The sequence below is a fragment of the Mauremys reevesii genome, linkage group 4 (genome assembly GCF_016161935.1).
Source record: "Mauremys reevesii isolate NIE-2019 linkage group 4, ASM1616193v1, whole genome shotgun sequence".
NCBI classification, from domain to species: Eukaryota; Metazoa; Chordata; order Testudines; family Geoemydidae; genus Mauremys; species Mauremys reevesii.
The window spans coordinates 6,581,426-6,587,718 of record NC_052626.1 but is presented as its reverse complement, the minus strand read 5'-3'; positions in this window follow the sequence as shown (position 1 = coordinate 6,587,718).

The following is a 6,293-nucleotide window of genomic DNA, read 5'->3' as shown; positions in this document are numbered from 1 at the left end:
GTGCGCATGCCCAATAACATCCCCCGCCCAGCACGTAAGGGGAATGATCTATGTGAAAACCCCCGGGCAGGAACTGCGCATGCGGGTGGCCAAGGGGCGTGTCTTGTATATGGAGAGGCGCCGGGCGATCACACGTCAGCACAGGCACGCGGGTAGAAGGCCAAGGCTCCCTCTTAAAGGGCCAGGCAGTGCCAGCAGTGGGCGTGTCTGCGGGGCAGGGAGCTGTTCCCTAGGGTGCAGGCAGGGGGCGCCTGAGCGGCCTCTGGCCCCTTCCCGCAGCCTGGGCGCTACAGGGCGTATTGCCTAAGGGGGGGCCCTGTAACATGGGGGGGGGGGTAATGAGCATCTGGCACAGCTGCATGGGAAACTGGGCATGATGGGGCCTGGGGCCTGGGGGGGGTACCAGAGCCAGGGACCCCTGCGGTGAGAGGGCTGCACTGTGAAGCGTGGGGTGTCCCTCCTGGGCAGGAGGGCTTGCCTGAGCCTGATAGTGCTGATTCATGAGGCCTGGTCTCCTCCTCACTAGGGTGGGTCCCTGATTCCCGGAGCCTGGCACCGCTGTGCAGAGTGAGGTTTAGTGTCGCTTTGCAGGATGAAAGCCCTGGTTACCAGACACAGGTAGCCCCATAGGAAGCTGTACCAGCCCCTCACCCCACTCCCAACACACACTCATTGACTACCCACCTGTGGCTGAAGATGTACATGGAGAAGAACTGGAGAGGCATGGCATTGGCAGAAGGGGTTTGCAAATCACACTTATTACTGTTTATTACTAAACAGTAATATGTCACCAGGACCAGAGGGGATTCACCCAAGAGTTCTGAAAGGGCTTAAATGTGAAACTGCAGGACTAAGAACTGTCGTCTGTAACCTATCATTTAAATCAGCTTCTGTACCAAATAACTGGAGGATGGCTAATGTGATGCCAATTTTTAAAAAGGGCTCCAGAGGTGACCCTGGCAATTACAGGCCGGTAAGCCTGACTTCAGTACTGGACAAACTGGTTGAAATTATAGTAAAGAACAAAATTGTTGGACACATAGATGAACATAATTTGTTGGAGAAGAGTCAACATGGTTTTTGTAAAGGGAAATCATGCCTCACAAAACTACTAGAATTCTTTGAGGGGGTCAACAAGCACGTGGGCAAGGGGGATCCAGTGGATATAGTGTATTTAGATTTTCAGAAAGCCTTTGACAAGGTCCTCCACCAAAGGCTCTTAAGAAAACTAAACAGTTATGGGATAAGAGGGAAAGTTATCTCATGGATCAGTAACTGGTTAAAAGATAGGAAACAAAGGGTAGGAATAAATGGTCAGTTTTCAGAATGGAGAGAGATAAATAGTGGTGTCCCTGCCGGGTCTGTATGGGGTCCAGTCCTATTCAACATAATGATCTGGAAAAAGGGGTGACCAGTGAGGTGGCAAAATTTTAGATGATACAAAACTAATCAAGATAGTTAAGCCCCAGGCAGCCTGTGAAGAGCTACAAAAGGATCTCTCAAAACTGGGTGGCTAGGCAACAAAATCGCATATGAAATTCAGTGTTGATAAATGCAAAGTAATGCACATTGGTAAACATAATCCCAACTATACATATAAAACGATGGCATCCAAATTATCTGTTACCACTCAAGAAAGAGATCTTACACTCATTGTGGATAGTTCTCTGAAACATCCACTCAATGTGCAGCAGCAGTCAAAAAAGGGAACAGAATGTTGGGAATAATTAAGAAAGGGATAGATAAGAAGACAGAAATTGTCACATTGCCTCTATATAAATCCATGGTACATCCATATCTTGAATACTGTGTACAGATGTGGTCGCCCCATCTCAAAAAAGATATATTGGACTTGGAAAAGATTTAGAAAAGGGCAAAAAAATGATCAGGGGTATGGAACGGCTGCCGTATGAGGAGAGAGTAATAAAACTGGGACTTTTCAGCTTGGAAAAGAGATTACTAAGGGGGGATATGATTGAGGTCTATAAAATCATGACGGGTGTGGAGAAAGTAAATAAGGAAGTGTTATTTACTCCTTCTCATAACACAAGAACTAGGGGCCACCAAATTAAATTAATAGGCAGCAGGTTTAAAACAAACAAAAGGAAGTATTGTTTCACACAACACACAGTCAACCTGTGGAACTCCTTGCCAGAGGATGTTGTGAAGGCCAAGGCTAGAACAGGATTCAAAAAATATCTAGATAAGTCAAAAGGAGGATAGGTCCATCAATGGCTATTAGCAGGAATGGTGTCCATAGCCTCTGTTTGCCAGAAGCTGGGAATGAGCGACAGGGGATGGATCACTTGATGATTCCCTGTTCAGTTCATTCCCTCTGGGACACCTGGTATTGGCCACTGTCAGAAGACAGGATACTGGGCTAGATGGACCTTTGGTCTGTGGCCATTCTTATGTTCACTCCCTGGGGGACCCTGCAGCCAGGGCCGGCTCCAGGCACCAGTGCAGCAAGCAGGTGCTTGGGGCGGCCAATGGAAAGGGGTGGCGCATCCAGCTCTTCAGCATCAATTCGGCTGTAGAAGTGCTGATCGCGGCTTCTTTTTTTTCCTGCCACTTGGGGTGGCAAAAACGCTGGAGCCAGCCCTGCCTGCAGCTGCCTAGAACAGCTGAGGAAGCGGTCCAAAGCAGGGGGCCCTCGTACAAGAGTGCACTGGTTCAGCAGCACATTTCCAGTGCAGCCTCTGCCAGCCTGGGCTCCTGTGATGCCCTGATTGGAAATATAAATCTGCCCACTTTGGCAAATCCTCTGGGGAGGGAACCAGAAGTAATTCAAGCCCTGGACTGTGTTGATAGCTGCATGTGAGAGGAACTGTGAGTAAGGTAACTCCAGAATACAAACGTAGAAAAATACCAGGGGTCTCTTACTGGACAGCCTTCAGGCTGAGTCCAGATCACATGACAAAATCCCACCATGGGCTGCCTTCGTCATTGCACAGCTAAAAAAGAGACAAATTGCATGCTTCACTTAAAATTACATGTGTATGACATTTTGTTGTATCCTTATAATATTATTTCAAAAATACCAGAACTTTTAATATTTATTGCAACCACTTTATAGCTGCTATATGGAGCATGCAAAGAAGCCCCCTTGGAAAGGCAAAAGAAAGTTGCTTGCTCTTTTCAGTGCAAAATAAAAAAGATTTTTTTAGCCTGCATAAGTATTATTGGTAAGGAAATAAGTTTAGAATGAAGCTTTTTTCTTTGACAAAGCAAGAGAATATGGAGAATGCTATGGTGTGTTTCTCAGCCCTGGACTTCTGCTCGGAGTGTGTGGGTCTGAAACTGCATCCATGGCAAAGTTGCTACTGACTTCAGAGTGTGGGAGAGTTGGATCAGAGCCCAAATGAGATTTCTGGTATATAGTGGTCAGTACAAAAGGATAGTAAAGTCCATACCCTAACATCTGAAAACTAGTTGTGAAATACTGACAAAGTGGGGGGGAGTAAGGGGGGTGTATGTGTTTCAGCAGAGGAAGGTCTCCTTTAGTTCAAATGATGAATGGCTCTTTTTTTCAAAGTTTCTCATCCTGTGGGAATCTGTGATTTTGTATCTGTTTTCAGTAGCAAATGGATTTGTTACACTGTTTCAAAATTTACAAGGCAATCACAATTTGCTTGGGCCTGTCTTCTGCAAAGCTACAAAATAACAAATCAGAACTTTCTGTTGGGGAGCTGGAACAACTTTTATAGTGGGAGTTCTGAGAGCCACTGAACCAAACTGTAAACCCTGGATATAATGGAAACCACTTCAAGCCAGGGGGTGCTGCAGAACCCCAGCACCCCTAGTTCCAGCACCTATGACTTTCTGGGTGTGTTATGATTTAGTGACACTGTGTCTCTATTTTATAATGTGTCACAATGTCATAACATAAACAGTGCACACCGAAAGCAGTGACTTAGATTGCATGGGGCACCCAAGACTGACTTTACATAGGATGAAGTGGCCTAGAAAGCTTAAACCTAATCCTGATTGTACAATTAGGATGAACTGGTGCTTCTGAGTGGATTCTTGGAGGCAGTGAAAAGTGCATGGCTGTGACTGGTACCAGTCATAGATTAACTCTTTTGGGCACCCTATTCTGAGACTAATAATGTTGCTTCTCCCCCCATTTAATCTAAAACTAGAAGTAAAAATCTTGTCCCCAAGGTGCACCTCCCCTATAGCTTCCTAGTGCCTAGTGCTCAATTCAGCAAATGGGCAAGATTTCAAGTAATGTATAAATAAGCATGGACCGGACATAGAGAACAAACCATTCAAACGCTCTCTGCAGAGGATCATAGAGAATCAGTCTCATTGGATACCTGGTGCTAATAATATAGAGCCGTTTTTCTCAACATTTTCAGATCGATGACCCCTTATTCGAAGTTAAAGCAGCAAAGAGCCCTGTGGCACCTTATAGACTAACATGGAGCATGAGCATGAGCTTTCATGGGTGAATACCCACTTTGTCGGATGCATGAAGTGGGGATTCACCCATGAAAGCTCATGCTCCAAAATGTATAAGGTGCCACAACACTCTTTGCTGCTTTTACAGATCCAGACTAATACGGCTACGCCTCTGATACTACTCGAAGTTAAAAATTTCATGCCCTCTTTACACTTAATATAAAAGAGTAAAAAGGTATCAGTGATAACAATAAGATGTGTGGGTGTTTCAGGAAGTTGACAAGAGAGTGTGGACCTTGAAGGGTAACAGTGCTCAAGGAGTGGAAGAGCAAGACTGATTGATCGATTGATTTTGCTTTAGGTAGTAATACTATTTTCAAAGCCTCACAACACTCCTCCCTCCACGCCCCAATTGACTTTTGTAGCTCACCAGTTGAGAAACTGAGCAAGTGCGAGCAAATACAATACACAGTAGAGAGAGAACATCAGTGGGAGCTCAGGAAAACTAACTCAGGAGAAAGACAAGGGTGAAGGGCTAGTTCCATTTTGTGATTTGTTGTAAACAATCTAATTCTGCTCGCTTCTTTCATCACTCTAATTACAGCTTGCGGGGGTGGGGGAACTGGGCCAGTTCCAGGCTGCCCCTGTCTGGCCAGTGCACAGAAATCACAAGCAGAGTTTAAAGCTGGAGCTGGGAGTGGGTGAACTTGGAAGCGCACCGTGTGTTGCGCCCATGTGAAGCGCACAGTGCAAATAACACTCAGCGCATCAGCTCAGTTCCAGGCTCCAGTTCCACCCCTGCAGAGTGCAGAGCTCCCAGGCTGAGCCTGAAATTGTAAGTGCGAGAGACCTAGAATCAGCTGGGCCTCATGGCTGGTGCCTGTGATCCCAGCTCCTGGGGAGGCTGAGGCTGGCGGATTGCTTGAGCTCAGGAGTTCTGGACTGCAGGGGGCTGTGCCGATCAGGTATCCGCACTAAGTTTGGCATCAATATGGTGATTCCTGGGAAGCTTTGGGTCCCAAGGTTACCTAAGGAGGGGTGAACTGGCCCAGGCTGGAAATGGAGCAGGTCAAAACTCCTGTGCTGATCAGTAGTGGGATTGCACCTGTGAATAGCCACTGCAGCATAGTCTGGCAGACAGTGAGACAGGCTCTCTTTTTATGCACACCCCCGCCCCCCTGCAGAGCCTGGATTGGGGGAAGAAGGGAGCAGCCATATGATGGGGATCCTGAATTCGGGGGAATAAACTGGGTTATAATCTGCCCACTAGGTTATAATCTGCAGTCTGAAGGGTCAATTTAGATGAGGCCGTTAGTGCTGCCCCCGTGTGGCCGGAGAGGGGAGCTCACAAGCAGAGTTGAAAGCTGGAGCTGGGAGGTACCTGGCTGGACACGCGGGGCACAAAGGCTCTCGCGTGGGATCCTCGCTGTGCAGTAGGAGGCGGAGGGAAGCTCATTGTCAGGGCTCAGGGCAGCACCCTGCCATGCTGAGCTGGTGTCTGTGCTAAGTTTGGCATCAATCAGGTGATTCTGGGAAGTTCGGGGTCCCCAGGCTCCCAAAGGAGGGTGAAGCAGGTCACCCCTGGAGCAGGTTAAAGCTGCAGGTTGACAGTGGGGTTGCTGCCCCTGTGAACAGCGGCTGTAGCACCGCCTGGGCAGGACAGGGAGAGCCAGTTATACCCTCCCCCCCAGCCTGTATCGGGGGCTGGGAGCACTCACACCCTGGGGACCCTGAGTTGGGGCGGGGGGAGGCCCCCGTGCACCAGGGAGGCTGTAAGGGTGAACAGGGGCACCCACCCACCCACCTGAGTTCTTCTATGGGGGGAGAGTGGCACCCACACACCCAGGATCTTGTAGGGGGGGACAAGGGCATCCACACTCCGGGATCCT